The sequence below is a fragment of the Parus major genome, chromosome Z, assembly GCF_001522545.3.
Source record: "Parus major isolate Abel chromosome Z, Parus_major1.1, whole genome shotgun sequence".
In the NCBI taxonomy this organism is placed as follows: domain Eukaryota; kingdom Metazoa; phylum Chordata; class Aves; order Passeriformes; family Paridae; genus Parus; species Parus major.
The window spans coordinates 2637810-2660526 of NC_031799.1; the positions used below are offsets into that span (position 1 = coordinate 2637810).

At 42.8% G+C, this 22717-nt stretch overlaps 1 protein-coding gene across 2 annotated transcripts in view; it reads right to left on the bottom strand.

The window, feature by feature from the left end:
• SETBP1 (SET binding protein 1) overlaps nucleotides 1-22717 on the bottom strand; it is a 252909-nt gene that overhangs the window by 122318 nt on the left and 107874 nt on the right. The window lies entirely within an intron of this gene.

A 22717-nucleotide genomic window follows, 5' to 3' on the forward strand; every position in this document is an offset into this window, starting at 1 on the left:
AGAGGAGAGGAGAGGAGAGGAGAGGAGAGGAGAGGAGAGGAGAGGAGAGGAGCACTTTATAAAGAGACAATGAAAGAGGAATAAATATCTTGTCTGTACAGTTTTATGGCGTCTTTCATATCAAGGTCTCAAAGCACTTTTAATTAAATCCAGGAGTTGAAGGGGATGCCATTAATATGGTCCGTTATAAAACCCAAAGAAAGATCTAAAGGTGAGGTGTTTTGTCCACAGGCTGTAATGGCAGAGCAGGAGCAAAGGTGGAAGTACAAACTTGAGGCCAAATTCTTTCTAAAGTCAGGGTTCTTCTTCCTTCAAAAGCATTGGAAACAGAACACTGGTAATTCAGGGAAATTTGATTACTAGCATTCTGCTGTAACTGGACAAAGGATCCTACAGCCTCACAGTCTTCAAACACCCTTTGAATCTCTCCTCTATCCCACTACTTTTGTGCCCATTTCAGCACTGAACCACCCAAAGGAAAAGTCAGAATAAAGCAAAGATCTCTGGATAGAGAAACATTTCTGTCACACACGTGGGCAAACACTCACAGAACAGCACAGTGGTCGTGGTGCTGTGTATGAACTGCAGAACAAGTTGGCTATTCTAGACACCAGGTGTCTGGGACATAATGACCTCAATTAATGGCTAAATAATGACCATTAACAATCAAGCTGTCAGACGACAGAAGAAAGAATAATGGTAAGTACAATTCCTTGTTTGCCACAGAAGCACCTCCCATTTCTTATGTCCTGTGATCAGTCCTTGAACACATTTCTTGTCCACATAGTCTGTGGACATAGGTCTTGTTTTCTTGAATAAAAGTGAAACATAGTTTCAGTCCAAAAGAAGCCTTCCTCAGACTGGGAAATTAGGAAATTAGAAGTATCTCTTTCTATGTTCAGGAAGAAAAACCTGCCTGAAATTTTAACAACAGCTGTGGAAATACCCACATATGAGTTCTAGACTCTTGCTTTTTTCAACTATAGCAAGGTTTCCCTGCTGGGAAACCCTTGGGCCTGTCCATCTGCCATACAGTATGGTGAATACTACAACAATGGCACTTTAACAATAACTGTGCTCTTTTGAACCTCCCCATTGAAGTCACTCCATTGATTACTCAGAAGAATGCAGACTCTTGTGTTATTTGATCGGCACATATACTCTGAGCATTTAATCCCCTCAAATATTTTTCAATAACTTCCTTTAATTACAAGGAAAACACGTCGAGTGATGCATGCATTGAAGAGCTTCCCCTCATGTCTCTCTTTTTTTTTTTTTTTTTTCCTGTTTAATGAAGAATTTGAATCACTTTTCAACTTCTTAATCCTATAATCCTGGAAGGAATTTGCTCTCTTCCAAACCCTGGGGGTGGTAGGCTTTTGCTTAGTACAGTACACCCTGGAGATCTTTCAGCAGGGTCTTTCCAGAGGAGTCCCAAATACCTGCATTCCTCAGCTGTGTGGTCACCATGTAACTCAGCCTCACCAAAAACACCTTGCCTCAAGTGGCTCAAGGATCGACTTTTTCATGGAAAGTGCAGGGATAACATGGCACAGTAGACACAAAAGCGTGCAGAGAACCAAGCTTAGCCAGAAGCAATGTGTGGTTGGTGCCAAGCAGGATGGTTTTAACAACATAAGTGTTCCCTTCAATGAATCTGTTCTGGGAAACAAAAAAGAAAAAGCCAGGGGAAGGGTGTCCTTGCTAATGCTGCATCCTTGCACCTTTTTGCCTCCCATTCCCTGGGGGGATACTGGGGAATGATGGACAAGTCTGTAGGACTGGTTGGGAGGGTTGGACTGAGCCTGTTGTCTGCACTGCCTTGAAGGGCACTGGGTGCATTTTCAGCACAGGACACTCTGCCCTGTGAGCACAGCAAACTCACTGCACAACAGCTTCAGACTTGTCTACTTTTGTTTCAAGAAAAGCCTTCGTTGTCACAGCTCTTATTGCAATGAACCCAAAGTCTGTGATTTTTCTCTTCCTGGCTTTCCTGCAGAACTGGGGAACTCTAATGAATGTACTCCAAAGCACAAATTTTCCACCTTGTCTTTCCAGGCTGTTGGTTCTCAAGGGGTGGCCTGTGGATCTTTAGGGACCCGTAAAATAGGGAAAAAATGGTGCATGGAACAACTGTAAAAGAGTAAAACCACAGTAACAACCCAAACCATTCCCTCGTAATTCCATATGTGCCAGCAAGCAGACAGGGTGAAAAAAAGGCTGTAAATACACTTTCAAAGTTTTGCAGCATTTTTAGCTGTTTGTAAATCAAACACCTTGGGGCTCCATTGACCAGAGCAAGTCTTGGCTCGCTCTCCAAATGTCTGAGTGTTCTTTCACTACGAGCAGCAGCAAAATGCTGTGCAAAGGCATCTGTTATTCACTCCTCTCCCATTCTAGGTCACACTCCTCAGCTCTCTTTCTTTTTGTCATGCTTGTTAGTTCAAGTAACCATTGTTTTGTCAGTGGTTAGTTATCTAATCCCATTACACATAGCCGTTGTCATTGTGCTTCATGCTAAAGTAACAACACTGAGAAATGGGTTGGGAAACCTGAACAGCCCAAAGTGCATCTATCTCTGTCCATGTTGAGATAAGATGCCATCAGAGGCCTCAGCTGAAGGGTGTCTGGATGAAGAGGAGCACACAGGACACCTTGATGTTAATGTGGACACAGTAAGGGCATGTGGGGAACAAGGGTGTTGCTTCATCTCCCTTCCATCTGAAGGAACTGAAACTTGCAGGCAAATTCAGTGCTGGATCAGCCTGAAAGCCTGGCCTGTTTTCAAAGGCTTGTACATTTTAGTGCAGCTCCAATGATCAGTTTTATGATCTGACAATTGACAAACCTGCTAACACGTTAATCACAGCTCAGCTGGCAGAGGATGATGAAAAATTATGTCATACTGTGATGTATGACTGCTGCTTTCCATTGCTGTGATAGACTCCAGCACCTATTTCATACCCAAACAGCCCATCTCGTCTTGCTCCTTCTGTGGGGGCAATGACTTCCCTTCTTGCCTGGCTGGAGCATCATGTAATAGGCAGGAGCATGAATTGGACACCTGTCATTGATGCAAATAAACTGTCTTCTATTTTCCAAAATCCTTGAGTTATTTCACCATCAACTTTCATTAGGGGAACACAACTCTGCTATCTTCAGAGGACTGCTGACAAAAAGAGCTGAGTGAAGGAACGCACGTCCAGGAATATTTTTCAGCATATATGGCAAGCTGTGTGTACATGACAGTAGCAGATGGGTTACACACTGATGTCCTCTTTAGGAAAAAAGTCTCATTAGAGCAGACAGGACTGACAGCTTCTATCCAGACGTGGCATGTACGTAGTGGCACTCTCACCTCCAGCTTGGAGAGGAGCTGGGCAGGTTTAATGAACAAAACCCATTAAACCCCCAGGTTTGCAGAAGGGTGAGCCAACTCACACAGAAGTTGTCACTTGCTGCAGGTCACAGCAATTCCAGACTGGATCTAATGACAGAATCTAGGGAAAGAACTGAAGGATTTTTGTGGGGGTGAAATCTACATAGAATACCTCAGGAAGTGCGTTTCCTCATGTTCTGGGAGAAAAAAAAAAAAGTCCAATTCTTTTTATCTTCTCACTGATATTTCCTCTCTTTCATCCTTCTTTTCCTCTCCATCTGTCTCAATGTATGCCTTTCAATAAGAAAACTTATTTATTTATTTTTTTATTTTTTTTCATCATTCCACTCTCTAATTTTGGAGCCAAAATTGTTGGATGAATTTAGTCCCAGAGTGGGACCACTTATTTGGGAAACTCTGTTTTATTTTATTTTTTTCACAGATTTAGTGGTAAGAATACAAAAATCCTAGATAAAAATCACCAGTTCTCACTAGGAAAGCATATACCCATGCCTTTTTAGCACTCTCACTGCCTTTGTCCTTGTTACAGTTGTATTATTATCCATGACCCCAACACTTACATGCACTTCAAAGCCCTGTAAGGACTATTATCCCCTCTCAAAATGTAGAAAAAAGTGAAATTCACTACAACAGGGAACCAGAGAGCTTGTGGTGGGACAGAATAAACACTCTGGAGAGATAGCCCTGGGGAGATGGCTCACCTCCAGCAGCATGGACCAAGGCTTTTCTGCAGCAAGGGGAATATTTTATTTTTTTTTGCTCAAAGAGCTGCACCCAGCAAAGATAACCTGAGAAGGTTGCTAAGTAATAATAATACTCTTAAAAATAAATCTAAAAATTCTCATAAACGCTTCTTTTTTTGCTGGTGTTTATTATTTATCTCATACATCATATTTATCTCATATATCAAAATCCAGGGATACCCCTGGCCCACAGTAAAACCTCCTTTCAGTCCCAGCCTCCTCTCTTTGTGGACAGCAGAGTCACCATGAGCAGAGGAGCAGGAGCAAAGCCCAAGGGGGCTGGCAGGGCACAGCAGTCAGTGTGTCACTGTGATAATCTGCTTAAAGGAGGAGGCCAGGGCATCATTAAATAGCCTGGCCTGAAGTCCTAATGGAGCAGCTGGAAGATCTGCTGCTCTCTCCATACTAAACTGTAGCTCATTTATTACTGCTTTGCATATGCATCTAGAAATGATCTCTGCCCCAAGCCCCGACTCACACCATTCTCTGTCACAACCTCCTCCTCTCAAGTTATTGTTGCAAAGGTGACACCTACTTTTTTATCTACATTTGACAAAACTAAACAAGCAGTTGTTGTCAAACGTTTTTTTCTCTGGCAGCCACAAAACCACGCACAGCAAAATCTCCTTAAAAAAATCATCTCAAAAAAAATAATTCACTCGAAAAAGCCCAAGATAACAAAACCAAACCAAAACAAAACAAAAACAAAAACAGGAGAGTAGGCCTTTTTAGAACAGACTATTCTACGATTTTGTTTTGACATTATCAGGGAGGATGCTTTGCGTTTCCAAACATTTTTTAGCAGTTCAGCAGGATGAAGAACAACCATCTGGAAGTCATGCAGCAGATGGCCACCAGGATCCTCAAAGAGATCCTCAAAAGATCCTCACTTGGCTTGTGAGACAGAGATACTTTCAACCTGGAAATCCATCTGAGACTAGATGGTTCAGACAGGTAATGGTTGGGTAATAATCATTTCCCTTGCCATCCTTGTTTTCTCCATATACTCTTCCTCACTGTCCTGAATTTGAATGGATTTCTTCATTCATTGGCAGCAGCTATTTTTGGTTCTTTTGGAAGGTGAAATTGAATTTCTTGCTGAAGTTCATTCAGATTCTCTCGCTTCCACCTGGATTTTCTCATGCTTTTGTCAGTTTAATCAAAATGTGCCTGGATGCCTTATCCCTTCAAGACCAGCCTATGTCCTCACAACTTTTGCAGCATGCAGGAGGTCTGTATTTCAAATGCCAATTATTCATCAATTAGAAAGGGTAAACTTAAAGGCTTTCTACAAAAATGTTGTTTTTATGCAGATAAAGAGAAAAAACATCTAATGAACAAACTGTCCTTGAAAGTAGACATTTATTTTTAACAAAAAATTTATTTTTGCTAATAAGAAAAATTAAGCTGGCCTCAAAGACCTTATGTTGGCTTTGGATTTTTTGTGAAGGTTTTTTTTGTGGGTTTTTTTGGTGTGTTTGTTTTGTTTTCTTCTTCTTTCCAACTGACCAAAGTAGCTACAAGGTAAATAAAGTGCTAAGTTTCAGGAGGCTGGAATTTGAGAAGGAGCAGACATTTTTCTTAAGCAGTGGTAGTGGCATTCACCTTTAAGGTTAGGATGCCAAGCTGTCAGCCAGCAACTTCAACACCACCCTTATCTCTCCTCTCTTCTATTTATACATTACACAAAGCTATTTCTTCCTGGGTTTAATTGCACATCAAAGGACCAACTGAATGGATCCTTTTGGAGGTTGCTGATAGCAACACTGGGGAATCCTGTAAATGGAGGTCTAAAATTTCACTTCTTTCCAGTGTTGTATTAGATAATATGGGGAAAGACAGTGAAACACTCAGCAAAAGCACCTTGGCTGTGTTTCTATTATTTGCAAGTTCAGGCTGAACACAGAGAAGATTAAACAACTAATTATTATATAAACTCTCTCCCTCTAACCACAGGTTTCCTGCCAAAGGAGACACCAATGGCAATGATTATTTTGGTTTTTCAGAGGTAGTGGAAGATCTCTGAAAACATTCAGGTGTCTCAGAGTCCATGAACACATCCTTAAAAATGGAGCATAACCTCTTCTTCATTCAGGGATTTAAAAATAAAGGAATCTCCCAGTTCCCTTTAGGCCAAATATATTTGCCTTGGCAAATATGGATTTTGAAGGACTGCCCCAGGATTACAGGAACACAAAAATCACAACACTAAAATTGATTATATTGGACAGAGTATCAGACTGAGGGTTTCACTGACTTGGTAAGTAAATAGAAACGCCTGTGCCTCTATGTTCCCATTGTAAGAGAGATGTGAACACCACAAAGTACTTCAGCTGGCTTAAAACCATTTTCCCAGCACGGAGACTGTCTCCTCTAAGCTTTATGCACAAGAAAGGTAAACAAGCACAGCTCCAGTCTAAGTTGAACAGCCTTTTTTGACATGTTGACTTGATTATTTTTGTCTACATCCCCAAGCTTTCCAGCTCATACTGACTTAGCTTCTCTCAGATGAAACCTCTGGTAAAACTGCTCCTTGTGTTTCAAGATCCTTAAAACTCACTCCTTTGTGTGTCTCAATGTCAATTATGGCTTATTTATGAAAGGAAAGGAAAAGGAAAACACACCGGCCCAGACACACGAAATAATGAATAGACAAAGTTCCACATTCATAAATAAAACAACATACTTCCTATAGCTCTTACATAATCTTAAGGGGTTGTTGTGTTTTAAATCTGGCACCATTTTAGTATGTCTTTTTGTTCTACTATTCTTGTGCTACTTTTAAGTAGCAGAGGTGTTTGACAAGTGAATCCTCAGTGATGGCAACTGCAGCTTTTATTGACTTTTCTGAAAATATTGAGCTAACTCAGAATTACTGAAGTGAACAGCACTTGTGAATGTAAACTAAAACAATAGGTGACTGGTACACATTGTGTGAGAATTTATTTACTTTTCATCCTGAAAGAAACTGATGGCCAAACCTAGACATGATTTAATGCTGTTGGAAAGTGTTTTTCCTCCCTGGAATGGACATAAACCACTTCCAGGCTTGATTCCACTGCACACACACACACACAAGTTTAATTTACCATAGTAATTTATAATGGTGCATAAATTTGTAGTCAGGCTAGTCTCCTTAAGCTGTTTCTTGAGGAACTGTGACTTTCTAAAGTGCACAGCCATACAAGGAGGAGGCCATGGGTTTGGGGTGAGGTAGAAGAGCTGGAAGACAGCTCAGCCTTGATTGCCAGTGCTTCCTCATGCCACACAGCTTGGGCCAGTCCCAGGAGGAATGCCCCCAAAGAGCTCGAGAGAACATACCTGTTTGCAGATACAGCAAACTAATTACATGGAGGCAAACCTCAATGGAAATAATAATAATAAGAATTAAAATGTTCCAAACAGTACTCATCTGGGAATCTCAATTAGCTCCACAAACAGTAATTAATTTAGCTTCTTAGCTCTCTGCAAGATAGAGAATTACTAATCTTCCCATTTTATGGGCAGGGATATACACATGCAGACGTGTCAATGAGACTTTAGCTGGATTTAGACAGCACATCTTCGTGCAACCTGTTCTCTACCTTGTGCTCTCTCCTGTCATATCAGCTGTTATTCTCCCTTTCTTTTTGAGCAAAATTATATTCTGCTGGTTTGGGCCTAAGAAGAAATCACTCCAAAGTCTCCAAGGGCTTAACATAACCAAAATCTGATGTACTCGCCATAAGGGTGGCATTAAATACCCTGTACTGTGATAGAAAACATATCCAGTGGGACCCCACTGGATTTTATTTAATAACTCAACAGTGAAGTTTACCTAATGAGGCTGATGACAAATTTGGCTTTATTTCTTTTACTAAATATTGCTAAAACCCAGGAGATGATCCCATAAAAAAGTCAGATTAAACACCAGGAGAGAGCCCTGCCTTTGACCTCAAATGAAGGGTAGGAATTGTTGGTGCTCTGAGGGCAGCTCTCCAACACAGTGAGATAATAGATCCTTCCCTAAAATAAACACCAAGCAGCCATACCAACAGAGCAGCCTCTAGGTTTATAATCCCTTCACTGAGTTATTATATTGCAACACATACACAATAAGTATGTCATGACCCTACAAGAGTATTCTGTAAGAATACAGAGGACTGGGAAAAATAAAGAGAAAGGTTAGTGGCTTTTCAGTCTTAAGTGAACTTGATTTGTCTATATTCTGAAGAAGAAAATAGTTAGGTACTTTCAAAATATGAAAGATTATCTGATTTTTTAAGATATTCTTGAGCTCTAAAATTACCTGAAAGGAGGTTGTAGCCAGGTGGGGGCTGGTTTCTTCTCTCAGGCAGCTATAGGACAAGAGGAAATGGCCTCAAGCTACACCAGGAGAAGTCCAGGCTGGACATCAGGAAAAATTTCTCCACAGAAAGTGTTGCTAAACATTGGAAGGGGCTACCCAAGGAGGTGATGGAGTCACTATCCCCGGAGGTCAAGAAATGACTGGCAGTGGGACCATGGTTTAGTTGACATGGTGGTATTCAATCAAAGGTTGGACTTGATGATCTTGAAGGTCTTTTCCAACCATCACTCTCCTGTATAATTGTTGAACTGGATATGGTAAGGCCTTGGTGACTATTGTGTCATGTGCTGCTCCACAAACATTCACACAGAAACCATCTTTGAATGCAAGGCTGTCCTGCAGGTGAGAGAGGAGGTAGGAGGTGCTGTCATGTATTTTAAACTATTTCTTAAACTAGGTTTGTGACTTGGAAAAGTTATTTTTCATTGTGTCTCAGTTTCCCACAAAGAAAGCATGCCTTGCAGCTGGAGTCCATGGCAGCTGTGCTGCTGTGAATGTAGAGTGGACAAGAAATTTTAATTCTGGACTCTGTAAGGGGAGACTTCAGCCTCACTCACATTTTGCTGTTTTTGTTGACTGCAGTTTTTGTAAATGGCCAGACAACTGGGCATGAGGTCCATCACAGTGACACTGCTGGAAAAAGGAACCACATCCCAGTGTGTTTGTCCCCTAGAGCCAAATTCTACCTTAATTTTCTCAGTTTAGGGTTACTAAACATTTCCCCTGCAAACTCCCTTTGCCACATTTCTCTGACACGAGCCAGCAGCTTGTCTGTTTTGTGTCTCTTTGTGGATGATATGAACTGTGACACGTCCAGGGGATCTTTTACAATTCCTGGTGACAAGGAGGGCTGTGAGCAGCAAAGTGTGTCACATATATTAGTCAGCTGCAAAGCTGAAACTGATAGCAGGGTATGAATAGAGCTGATAGCCGCATCTCTAGCTGATACTTCATGTGGCAGATCATGTTTCTAGGGACTCCTTGGCTTGTCCCAGGGATGGATAGAAAAAAGTCCTGCTGGATCCTTGTGAAAATGTGCTCATGGTGCTCAGGGCAGGTTCAGGAAAGATGGCTGCAAGGCTGGTATGTGCAAAATGCACCACCAGTAGGGCTCTGGAGATGGCAATAGGTGCTGTGGGAGGGTGAAAAGGAGGTAAAGACATTACTCACCTTGGAGGTCAAGCCACCTCCTGGAATTTCTTGAAGGAGAACAGAGGAAATATCATCCCACCCTCCCCAGCCTGGACCTGACTGAAAAGGGAATTAAACCAGCTTTTAAAATCCCTGGAAGATATTGAAGCACTCTATGTTCAGTTGCCAGTCAGGAAGATGCATTCCTGTAATGTCCATGATTAACTCTCTTCCCCAGTTAGCAAGAATCACAGTTCTTGTGCAAAGACACAAGAATTACTGGGGACACCCAGTAATTTCCATGGACTTGAAAGTGAACACTGACGAAAAACTCCACCTGACTTTCCAGGGAGACTCACTGTGAGTGTGCACATGTCACTCTGTGTCTTTGTCACAAGGAGAGGCACAAGGTCCCTCTTTTTACCCCTGAGGGTATCACCACCACCATCACCATCCCATCCCAACAGCTCACTCCTTGGCTTCTTTGGAGGGTGTTTTGCTTTCCAAACTCATTGCCAGAAGGAGAAGAGGACGATCTCTGCAACTACAAAGTTGTTGGGAGCAACAGCAGCATCTCTTGCTCCTGAGAAACTTGTCACCATTTTAGGATACTCTGTGCCATGCAGGGGCAGAGGGAAGAGGATTATTCTGTTCTGTGAGATGGGCCCAAGGAAAAGAGAAAACACCAGAGGAAAAAAGAGAGAAAAACTCTGCAAATGAACAGTCATCATAAACAAAGTGTATCAGCCCAGGCAAGAAGATAAAACATGACTGCACTAAACAAATCACAGTGGAATCAGCAACTGGCAAAGTAATTGGCATTATTACAGCTGATGGAAAATTTCTGATGCCGCCCATGTTCACTTTCGAAACACTGCTCAGACATTTAATTGGCTCAGTTCACATCTAGATGATTGCTCTTTTTGTCCTTCTGGAGTGTATCAGGCCTGTATCTGCAGACAGAAACTTTTGTATGTGCCTCTCTAGCTCTGTCTGTCAGCTGTGAGACAGGGAATTAAGTTTTGCACAAACCAAGCAAGGCAAGGGAAGCATGGAAAAGAATGTGTTTCACCTAAATAATTTCAATCTCTCTGTTACCCCAGTTCTTTTTAAGTTCAGCTCTGGCATTGCCAAATAGTCCTGTGCTTGAAGCACCTGAGATACTGTGAGTTAAATGCAGGGGTAAAAGCTGCATGAGTTGATGCCAGCAAAGGGTGGGTTTGGTGCTTTAGTGATAAAATAGGTGAAATTGTTTTCTCTGCCACATAGAAATTTTCCTGTGAGCTCCCTCTGGCCTACTAATCACACCATTTTGTGGAATCACAGCATGGTTTTGGTTGGAAGGGACCTTCAAGACCATCTCATTTCTACCTTCCTGTCATGGGCAGGGGCACCTTCCACTGGATCAGGCTGGTCAGAGCACCACCCACCCTGGCCTTGAACAGTGCCAGGGATGGCAGTAAAATCTTAATAATGGCTGAGTGTCTGTGCTCAGAAAGCTCTTCGCCCTCAACATGCTAGATCTCTTGCCAAGCTGTCCTCATCCTATGAACCACTGTCAAGCAAACCAACTCTTCCCTGCTGCTCAGGCCTGCATGGACAGGGAAATTTCAGCCGGAGGCATCCTAATTTTTCCCAGTGTTTTACAGAACACTCACAAAATCATTAACCTGTAGGCAGCAGCCAGGATCTCAAAGTATGTGAAACTGGGGAATGGTGCTTTTTTAAACTTTCATGAGGAAGAATCAGCTTGGCCTGGTGTTGAGTCAGATTCCTCCACTCCCTAGGCCTAACCTTGGCCGATTGATCTGCGCTTTAGTGGACAACCAAGTCTAGGAATAACAGGCTCTTTTCTTGGCTAGAAAATGTGTCTGTAGGGTGGACAAGGCTGTGGAGGGAGGATGTCGTTGTCCACTTCCCTCCTTTTACCTCTGAGTGTGTTGAGCCCAGGCTGCCTTTGTGGGAAATGCCATGATGGCAGTGGCTCTGCAGCCGTGTGGAGGGATGGCTCCTCAGCTACCAGGGAGTCATTTCTGAGCTCTCCCTGGAATCAGAGGGAATATTTCTGAACTCACTTGACTGATTCATTCACCAGCTGATTTCACTAGGATATAACCTATTTAGGTTCACAGCTCTTTCCCAAGGAGGAAGGGGGGCAGAGAAGCTCATTTGTCACATCTCCTCTCATTATAAATCAAAAATAGTGCCATGCTGGGGGACTCCCAGTGCCAAAGGGAGAGGACATTTGGCAGCACGGCTCCCAGAGATTTCTGGAGCTGCTTCACATCAATCTTCCCATTTTTCTTGAAAAGAAAAGAACTTTTGCATCAAAAGGACATAGCATGTGATAGCAAAGAACAAGCCAGAGTGTTTGAAGGGGCACAGTGGCCTTTCAGCAGCAAATGTGGCTGTACCAAAGTGTGGCTCCTCAAAACCTTCAGTAAGGCCACCTGTAATGGAGCAAAACAACTTGAAAGTGCCATGGGTTCCCAACTCAGAACCCAGAGGGATGGCTTCAGGATTAAATCCGTGCCCAGGACTTTCAGGAGCTCCCCAGAAGCACAGAGTTGAAGAACTAGACCATTTTAAAAAAGCAAATGCTTTTCCCGCCTGCAAAAAATGGCTAACTATGTGTGACCTAGTGTCACAGTTAGATTTTGCAAGGATTTCCAGTTCTGTCCTCATGACTCTGCTGCTGGTGCTCTTGGAGGTCCAGCACAGGACCTGGTGAGTCCTACAGAGCCTCAGAAGAAGACTGAACCCAAGCTGCCTTCAAAGCAAATTTGAGACCAGAAGGAAGCAAACAGGAAACACAGAGGAAGTCAGCTCTCTTCACCTCTATGACAAACAGGACTTACAGAAAATCCCACTAGAAAGGGCTGACTGATAATGTCCAGTGACAAAAATAGAGGGAAAACACAGGCAGCCTCATGTTATTTTCTTTATCTACCAAGCTGAATATTTTCCCTTCTGGTTACTGCTTCAGAATCCTTGACTCTGAAAAAGAGTCTGGAGACGAGCAATCCAGTACCACAAGAAGCCAAAGGAGACATGTCCATTCTCTTCATCAAAGTTTGGTGCAAGCCTTTGGTTTGCATCCCACATGACATACTCTGCTCCTGGGTAAGTCTTCCTGTGGGAGATGCAATGTACTCCTGGGATTTAGAAAATAAAGGTCTATTCTGTTCTGTGGCCACAACTAAATAACTCAATTTTGGTTTCTTTTTCCTGTTTTCTGAAATAGGAATAACATTATGCCCTGCTTACCGAGACACTGAAATTTATGTGTGAAAAGCATGGCATCAGAACTAAGTATTGCCACTTAAACCAAAATGAAGGTGCACAAAAAAGAAACAAGGTAATGTGTGTGCCATTAAAATCCTGACACCAGATGCCAGAACTAGGTTGAATTTGCTGAGGTATTCCTGCTGATCCTTTTCATCAGGCATGGGGAAATACTGCTTTTGCAGATAAACATTGTGATGTGGTGAATGTCCAGAATTTAATGAAGTCCATTATAACAGATGAAAATGAAGCTTTCATTAGTTTATGAATACCTCATTCATTTTAGTTTTGGGTCGTTGGGGGTTTTTTTGAGGTTTTTTTTTAAATTGAGAAAGAATGTTTTCCCTAAGCAAGTGCCAAGTAAGAGAGTAAACATCTTCTGCTCTTACACCTTCATCTCCTCCCCAAGGCTGTCACTCCTGCAAAGAAAAAGCTCTTATGACACCAGCCTTGCCCACAGTGCATTTGCAAACCTCTCCCAGTGAGATGCACCCAGCCCTAACAACAGCTGGCCACAGCTGGCTGTACCAATGGGCTCTGCAGAGCCAGTTCCCACTCCTGCCTGACTCTGTGGGGTTTTTCAACTCCTATCTTCACCTTTTATTGTCACACACACTTTGGGCCAAGAACAATAATATATTTGCTTTATGATGCTCTCGTCATGACAGGGATTTTATAGACTGCCACAATATCATCTTCATAACTGTGGCCATACTGCTGATTAAAAGGGTCACCCTGGCACAAGGGAATCTATAATGTCTTTATTTGTTCACAGGAAGGATACACCATGAGTTCAAGTTTCTCTCTTCAGCTTTGGACTCTTGATGCTTTGATCCTGATCACCTTTGAGAATAAAAGGGGAATTTAGCTCTTAAATGTGGTTTTGTCACTGGTGTCTCAGTTAACACCATCCATAAAAGGATCATTTTCTTTGTTACACAGGACAAGGCTGAGACCACAGACTTGAAACAGGAGTAGAATGATAAAAACTGTATCTTTTTAGCTAAAAAGGGACAATCATTAACCATGTAAATAAATGAGCCACTATCACATTTTAGTTACACAGTCCTTTCTGTTGCTCATTCATGAAGAGGAGTGAATAGAAAATGTTTCAAGGCTTCAGAAATATTTTTACTTTTTTTTTTTAGTTGGAGAATTACACATCCTGGTATTTCGGCACTACAGACACCTGCTGACAGTATGATTGCAAAACAGGACATTCTTGAGGCTGCAAGAAAACAGGCACAAAAAAGAGAATCCTGTTATCAAGTAAAATATCTGAAGACTGTGGGTCTGAGTGAGTGTTTTTTTCTCTGACTTCTAAAAGCATCACATCCTCAAATTCAAACGAGCAGATGGCTGCCTGAAACACTCTGAAACCAGCAAGCTGCTTGCCTTGGACATATTATTTTGGTGTCTTGACGCTCTGACTCTCTCATGGATTTTTATTTCATTTGGGTTTGATCCAAGGTGGCTGGAGAGGATTTTAAAGTCACCAATGACCTCTGAACCTCAAGGACGGCATTTTGGGGCATTTTATCTTAAAGAAGAGATAAGGGCAGAAATGGCCATACATTCACCATCCAATGGGAGCGAAAAATATAATGACATAACTTGTGGTTTCAGTCACAGCTGAAGTAAACTGCTGAGGCTGTACAGAGAAGAGGTGGGGGGAGAAATGTTTTGAAAGCTTGCAACCATGGAACCACCTCTTTTTGCTGACACTACACAGCTACAGCTGATGGCAACTTAGGCCCTACCTCCATGTTCTTCCAAAGAAGCAACCCTAAGTCATACCTGCTCCTGGCTGAGTGTCTGAGTTTTAGTTTCTTGCCTCAGAAAGAGTGCACAAATGTAATCTTTGATATAAAGTCAGGTCTTTGGAATTGCCAGTAGATAAAGAACCTTGCATTCATTTTCCCTGCAACTGTGACTGCTCTTCAATCCTGACCTTGATTGCTCCCAGTAAGAGATAATACAAATCTCATTCCTCACATAGACTTCCCAAGATGTTGTCTTGAGCTTCATCTCACAGGTGCTAAATGGCTTTTCATGCAGGAGATAAGCTGAAGTTCTCTGATGAAGGATAAGGCTGATAAATTTGCTCTTTGGGAGCCAGGGGAGGATGTGGTAAAGGTCACCTAGGAGAGAGAACTAAGCTGGTAGCACAGCAGGTCCTGGTGACACTGAATCATGATCAGGCCACCATCTCAAGGAGAGGAGCAAGACATTGCAGAGGGTACAATTTCTTCTTCTTCTAGTCCTAAGTCATGTAAAGGGAAAGATTTCTTTTTTCCTCCCTTACCCTGTCAGGGCTTCTCATGGACTCCTTCCAGCCACCTGAGGCTCCTGCTTTTACACTTCCACCAACGTCCTGCACCTTTACCCAGCCACAGTATCATGGTGTGACCATTCCCTCTCAAAATTTCTACTTCACCCACTTATCCTCACCAAGATTATGCTTTACTCATATCCGGGTTTCTTATTTCCCATCATTTTTATTGAACTACAGGAACTTATTAAAAAATGGGAGCATCATCTAGTGCAGCTGCTGCTCAAACATAAGGGACCAGAACTACAGTATTCCTTTATGAGGAGATCAGTGGCAACTAATTTTGGTGGCACATAGATAAAATACTGATTTAATTTATCTGGATCTAGTAAAATCTGAACAGAGCTTATATGAAATCATGCCTATATGTCAGTTAATGAAATTCTGGGCTGCTTCTGGGAAGGCTGACAATTGTAAAACCAGTCTGCCAAACTTCCATTCACAGCTTCATTGCAAAATCATTACAAATATGACAAAACCCACCAAATTCACAGAGGTTTGTGTGAACACACTTGTGAGAATGGGGAGCACTACATTTTCCTCCTCCCAAGGCAACCTGGCTGCTCATAGGGGACAGGAGAGCAAGGAACAGATGCTCTTGATGCTGCCAGCAATACTCAGTGTTGCAGGACGTTTTTTTCTTCCCCCACCTGAGAACTTGAATCTGAAATCACCTCTGCAAGGAAACTGTATGAGCTTTCACTACTGATGGTGCTCCCAGTGCATGGAAAGGGCTGGCAGAGGCCTCAGACCACCCATCCATAAACCATCTCACCCTTCCCATAGCACCACAGAATGGTTTGAGTTGAAAGGGACCTTAAAGATCATTTAATCCAGCACCTCTGCCATGCGCAGGGACAACTTTCTCTATCCCAGGGTGCTCAGAGTCCCATCCAGCCTGGCCTTGGACACTGCAGGGATCCAGGGGCAGCCCCAGCTGCTCTGGGCACCCTGTGCCAGGGCCTGCCCACCCTCCCAGCCAGCAATTCCTTCCCAATATCCCAGCTGGGCCTGCCCTCTGGCACTGGGAAGCCATTGCCTGGGTGCTGTCCCTGCAGGCCTTGTCCCCAGTCCCTGGGCAGCTCTCCTGGAGCCCCTTTAGGCACTAGAAAGGGTTCTAAGATCCAGGACACTGATTTTTTTAGCCAGCCAAGCTGTCTGCTGTGCCCTTAGAGATGGACACTAGGGTTGATGCAGATTGTTTACACTGGTGCTCTTTCCATCTGGTTGGCTGCACCCAGAAACCACAGAAGGCTGAAATAAATCTACAGTGCACCCTATCCATGTCCACGTGTGCCCTAATTCCCTTGTGTTTATATTTGTGCTCATTATGGCATGGAATGAGGGTGAGCATAAAACATTATTCCCTGGGGAATAGCAATTTTCAAGCTGTTACTCTGCAGGTAAAATGCACGGTGCTGGCAAGAACTGCCTGCAAAGTTTGATGCCTTGATTTCTGTAGTGTGGATCAATATTAATAGCAATATTATATTTCCAGAGCTGGCAAAGCTATTGATTATTTGGTATGTAGCAGTTCATTTATACTTGAGAGCAAACTGGGACACTGAAACAACAAATGTGCAGCTGTTAACAAGCAACACAGGACACTGAGTTTCAGTGACACAATTGGGATATCAATTCCTTTGTCTAAAATGGAACATCTTTAGCATGTCAAAAGTATAATTTACTTATCTGACTTACTGCCATACCTGGGGAAAGTACCTTTTCCCCCAGAAACCTGAAGATTGAGGTCATGTTCCAAAATATGTGCCAAATACAATCAATAATTTCATCCCCACTGTGACCAAACACTTGAGGTATTCTTGAAGGGAAAATGTTTTGTTTGATATGTTTAAACAAGTATTAAGTCAGATCACCCTGTTCATTAGAAGATTTCAATGAAAAAAAAAAAGATAATGAAACATCACACTGTGGCTGCAGGAGCTGAGCCAGAGATATTTCTTTTCAATGAGGTTTTTAACTCAGGGAAAAAAAATAGATACCTATATCTATATATGTGTGTAAATATATTTTGATAGGGTGAATTCAAAATAAAATTTTCTATATCAAATGAAGGATTCACTTGCATTTGAAAGACTTAATGCAGTATGCTTCCATGAGTTTCTTTTTTATATATAATCTACAGTTGTCTCCTAGGGGTACATTTAACTATCAAGGACTAAAGTGTTGAAAGCAAATTATATAAAACACCTATCTTATGGTTGAAACTTAATGAAGAAGGAAGCCCCTCATGGTAAGGGAGATAAAAAAATTTTAAAATAATGGGTGACATTCCCTGTTGCAGGAAAGAGCACCTCAATGGCTTAATAATCTTTTTTCACGAGCTTGAAGAGGCTGGGGAGGTGACTAGTAAATACACAGGAAATGTACTATACATTGCCTTTTGGGGGATAATATAGCCTTTTGTCTGCTATCAGCATGTTAAACCCTGCAAGCTTAGCTGCCTTTGCAACTGTCTACAATTTGGACAGGTCAGGATCAAGGGAGGCTGGATCAGCTTCAGGTGGTGGCTCCCTTCTCCCACTGCTGACAAATGGAGTTTAGAGTGAAGGAGTCCAGTTTCTCAGCTGGGCCTGAGCCTCTTCAGCCAGCAGTAATTAAATGTGCCCAGAAATATTCCCAGGCTTGGAGGCCAACTGGCACAGAGAGGTTTGTACCTCTGCTCACAGCCGTGTCTTAACCTTCCTAGTACAGCAGCTAAATGCAAACAGCTCGCAGGGATGAACCCTGATCCATGCTTAAGGATGATTTAGGAGCTTGCTAGTTGGACCAAAAGTGTGCTAAGAACTGGTTTAGTACTTTGAGTATACCCAGTTACATCCCTGTGAATGTTCCCAGACACTGTTTAACTTGCTTAAGTTATTGCTATGACTTATTTCCTTTCCTGATCAAGATTATTTCTTTCCAGCCAGAAGAAGGGAATTGCATGGCTGCAAATTTGGTTATGACAATAATCCTTCTGCTGGTTCATGAAATCACTCTTATTCAATAGGATGCATGTTTACTGCTGCCTGCACTCTAAGAATCTTTGCAAGGAAGCAGATGTGGTGTGTTTAAAGTGAAAAAAAATGTTATGTGTGGAGAGATGAACTTCATAAGCAAATCACTGTCCTCCTTATCCCATTGCACATCTGTCTGATACTGCATATTCAAAGTTTGCTACTTTAAATTGCTTACCCCCAAAAAAGCATCCCACCTCAAATATTTGCCATATGCTCTAACTGTGTTACATCGGTGTGCTGGTTTTGTCTGGGGCAGGGTTCATTTTCCTCCCAGTGGCTGGTGTGGGGCTGTGTTTTGGGTTTGTGCTGGTTGATAACACAGAGATGTTTTTGTTCTTGCTGAGCAGGGCTTGCACAGAGCCAAAGCCTTTGCTGCTTCCTGCACTGCCAGGCTGGGGAGGGGATGGGGGTGATTGGGAGGCTGGGAGGAGACACAGCCAGGACAGGTGATGACCCCAGGTGACCAAAGGGATGTTCCAGACCATGGGACATCATGCTCAGTGTATAAAGAAAGGGGAAGAAGGAGGGAGGGGGATGTTTGGAGTGATGGTGTTTGTCTTCCCAAGTCACTGTTACATGTGATGGGTTCTGGCTCTCTGGAGGTGACTGAACACCTGCCTGCCCATGGCAAGCAGGGAATTAATTCCCTTTTTACCTCTGCTTGTGTGCAAGGCTTTTATTTTCCCTATTAAACTGTCTTTATACCAACCCATGTGTTTTCCAGCTTTTACCCTTCCAATTCTCTCCCTGATCCTGCTAATGGGGGAGTGAGTGAGGGACTATGAGGGGCCTGCTGGGGTTAAACCATGACATCTGGGATACCATCAGATGTCCCATACCAACCTTCCATCCTGATCTGCAAAAGGCAGAGCAAGTCTGTTTTCAGGGATTTCTCTCAGCTAAAAGAAGCTGAATGCAAGCTCTTTACTTTGAGAAGAGTTGATTTTATCAAGGTACCAAGAGGGAAGATCTTGGTACTGCATCATCTAAATCTTGGCACCCTCCTACATCCCACAGGAACTTGAGGTAGAGCAGGAAGGCAGAGGAAATAGTTCATGCCTACACCTTCACCACACAGACACCACAAAGCCTTCCCAGTGAAAAGGTTTCAAAGCTGCCATCAGAAACTCTTACTCTGATATAGGAGCTGTTCAGAGGAACCCACCCCTTTGAATGGTTTAGCTCATGACAGTTCTAACAATCACCTGTGCAGCAACATACTCATGGTTTGCAGACAGAGCTTGTGAGGGAACTCCTTATCCTGGTGTATTTCTGCAATATTCTGCAAAAAAGCTGGCTGTATTTCAGCAATGGCACTTTCATTGTGGACAGCACCAGGGCTGCCATCCACCTTTTGCAGTTTTGCCTGCTTTTCCCAAGGAAAAGATGATGCAGAACTGTGTCACAAGTTGGTGCCACCCCCCAGCTCCTGTTTGGACACCTTTGTGGCCTGGAAGAAGCAGCTAAAAGACACCATGTGGGCTCACAACCTCGATGTTTCACAGTGTCTTCCTGACACAGGGAGCAATAACGCCAGGAGCATGGCAGATTCCTTCATGCCAGCAGAATCTAATGCCTTATGATCCTGTGATCTAGTGCAAAAGGCAGGAGGAGTGGGAAGCCCAGCAGGCACCTGATTGAAGAGGCTGGGGGGAGATAAGAGGAGACGGTGTCCTGCTGTGCGTTTCTCCCACCTCCATAACCTCCTTATTTTCAAAGAGTTTCCACAGTGCTGTGGTAGCTATTGTTCTCCACACCTGGTGTGTCCTCGTCCCCACTACACTGACAGTTTGGGATTCTCACACTGCCAGCCCTTCCTCTTCCTGACACTGAAATTAGCAGTTTGTTTGGCTTCAGGAGGAAAAAAAAGAATAAAAATGTATGCAACTCAGACATCCCCCTGTGCTAACAATGTGCAGGATGAGGCTGCCTAGCCCACAACCAGCATGGGCTGCCTGGGCATATAATCATGCTCAGGCATTCCACACCCATTTGTCTGCCCCTTTTCCTTCCAAAAGTGGCCACAGCACCTGGGTCAAGCTTTGGCACAACTGCTATTGATGTGCACAGTCAGCAGTGAATGAGCAATTTTTCATGTTTGATTTTCAAGGAGGCTGCAGATTCGTCTTGGCCATTAACATGAAAAGGAGGCTAATCCAAAGCTAGAGCAAAGTTTAAGGGGTAATTTGCACAGGCAGGTAAGATAAAGTAAAAGTTGTTCTTTTCTCTGTTTGGCCCTGTAAAATGAGAAATACTATCAGGGCTGTGCATTTTTTGAAACCTGCATTATTTCTTTTCTCCTTGGAAGGACTGACACAGATTTAAGCACTACTGTTATTATCTCTAAAATGACAGAGACATTTTCATGTGAGTTTCCTTTCACAGCCTGATATCCATATTCACCATGTGCATTCCTTTGATTCAGGGACTGCAGCTCCCCTGTGGTCCAAGGACTCAAGGTTCATTTTGTGTAGCTCTTTCTGCCAAAATGGGGTTATTAGAGACAGAAAAAAATCGCAAGGTCACCCACAGCCTTGATAGAAACAGGAGGGTAGGAGAATATTAGGAAGAAACTATTAGCTTTAATATCCAGTTGCATTTGGCAAATCTGAGTGTATTTGGATTGCCTATACCAGCTTTTCACTCCCCTGCTTCCAAATGATTGCTCTGGCCCCAATGATTAACCACCTGAATACACCCAAGAAGGATATTCACAGAAAAGATCTCATGATGAAAAGGCTATTCCTGGCATTCTTTCCATCACATCATAATCTGTCCACTAATATGGCTTGAGATCTCAGCTGATCAAAAGGTCATAAGATGTTGCTGCTAAGTATCACTCTGTCTCTGTTCAGCCAAAGGCATTTTTACTCCATTCAACAGGCAGAGGAACATAATAGCAAAGCCTTCAAATCTGTTTGTATAATAGATGAAGTCTTCTCTTTATGGCATTATTCATCCTTCAGGGAATGGCACCTGATAAATAAATCTCTAGTTCCCAGTGAATTTAAATAAAACAAAGGAAAATCATATCCCTGTGCACTGTAAATATAAAACTGCACTTAACATAAGGCTTCCACCATCTCCTTTGATAAAAAAGCTATAAAGTACTGACCACCCTCAGACAGTGCCAAAATCTAGGGAGCCCAGATCTCTGAGTAAATTAGAAAAGGCATGGTAGTAACAGAGGAAGGACTTGAAGATACATAACTCATTTAGTCTAATGAAATGGTAAAACTTTCATCTTTTTGTCTTCATGCTAGTGAAAACTAGAAAGGTAGGAAAGGGTGGTTATTGGCACATCAATAGCAATAATGCAGTGAAAGCGGGGAGAAATCTAATAAATGGGTCAATGTGTTTCTCAGGGAATAACACCAGGGGGGACAATTTTCAAGCATCCTGGGGTGAATAAAATACTGAACCACATCCTACTGAATACCTTGACTTGGCCAAGCTGGTGGCAACTGGTCCTTGTGATTCCAGACATTGCCTCCAGCAGCAACTCCAGGCACTTTTTTGGCCATCCTGCTTCCAAGCCTCTCAACATGGGCAGGGATTGCTGCCCAAAGGAGCAGGGGGAGAGGGCACCACCACCAAGAGCCAGCTGCCACCTGCAGCCTAGCGGGTCTGCAGAGGTACATCCTGTGAGCAACACCACTGGGAAACTGATTTGTGTTTCCAGCACACCTGAACTGTTGTCACAAACGAATTAAACCCCTCCAGCATTTCCCAGACTATCCACCCAGTCTTTGGCTTCCCAGAGAGCTATACCAGGACCAACAGGCAGTTTCTTTAACTGCAGCTGGCAGTCATTTTGCTCCTCTCCATGCTTTCAAAGCTGAGAGCCATCAAAGATTAGGAGGAAAAAAAAAAAAAAATCATGACTATTTTTCCCTAAGAAGCAGAACTGGTAATAGGCTTCAGGAAAAATCCTTCTAAATGCAAGTGATAAGCGTAGACTGTGTGAAGGCTGACAGGTCTGATTATAATTATCACTGCGAGGGGACTAGCACTAACCTCCCTTCTGGAAGGCAATGACAATTCCTGGAAGGGAACATGCAAGTGAATTATTATAAACAAAATCATTGCAAGTAGAGTTGTCTTTCACTGGGAAACTAAACAAGACCCAGCTTTGGGGGTGGAAAAAAAACCCAAACCCAAAAGCCTTAAGAATTTATTAAGGTTTATCCTGATAGAAAATGACACTTAATAATATATTTAAGTTTGGCTGACTACAGAATGATGGGGCTAAAAGAATCAAGTGGGACACATGAAGTGTAAGATGAAGTCATGCATGCAAGAGGTGTTTGGAAATAAAGGATGTACCCTGGAAGTATGCTTGAAGAACATACATGCATTTCAACATGTACAAGGAGTCCCAGGGAGGATGTTGATTCAGACTGAGATAAACATGCAAAACTAAGAAAAAAAACCAATCCACCTTGCATCAACCTT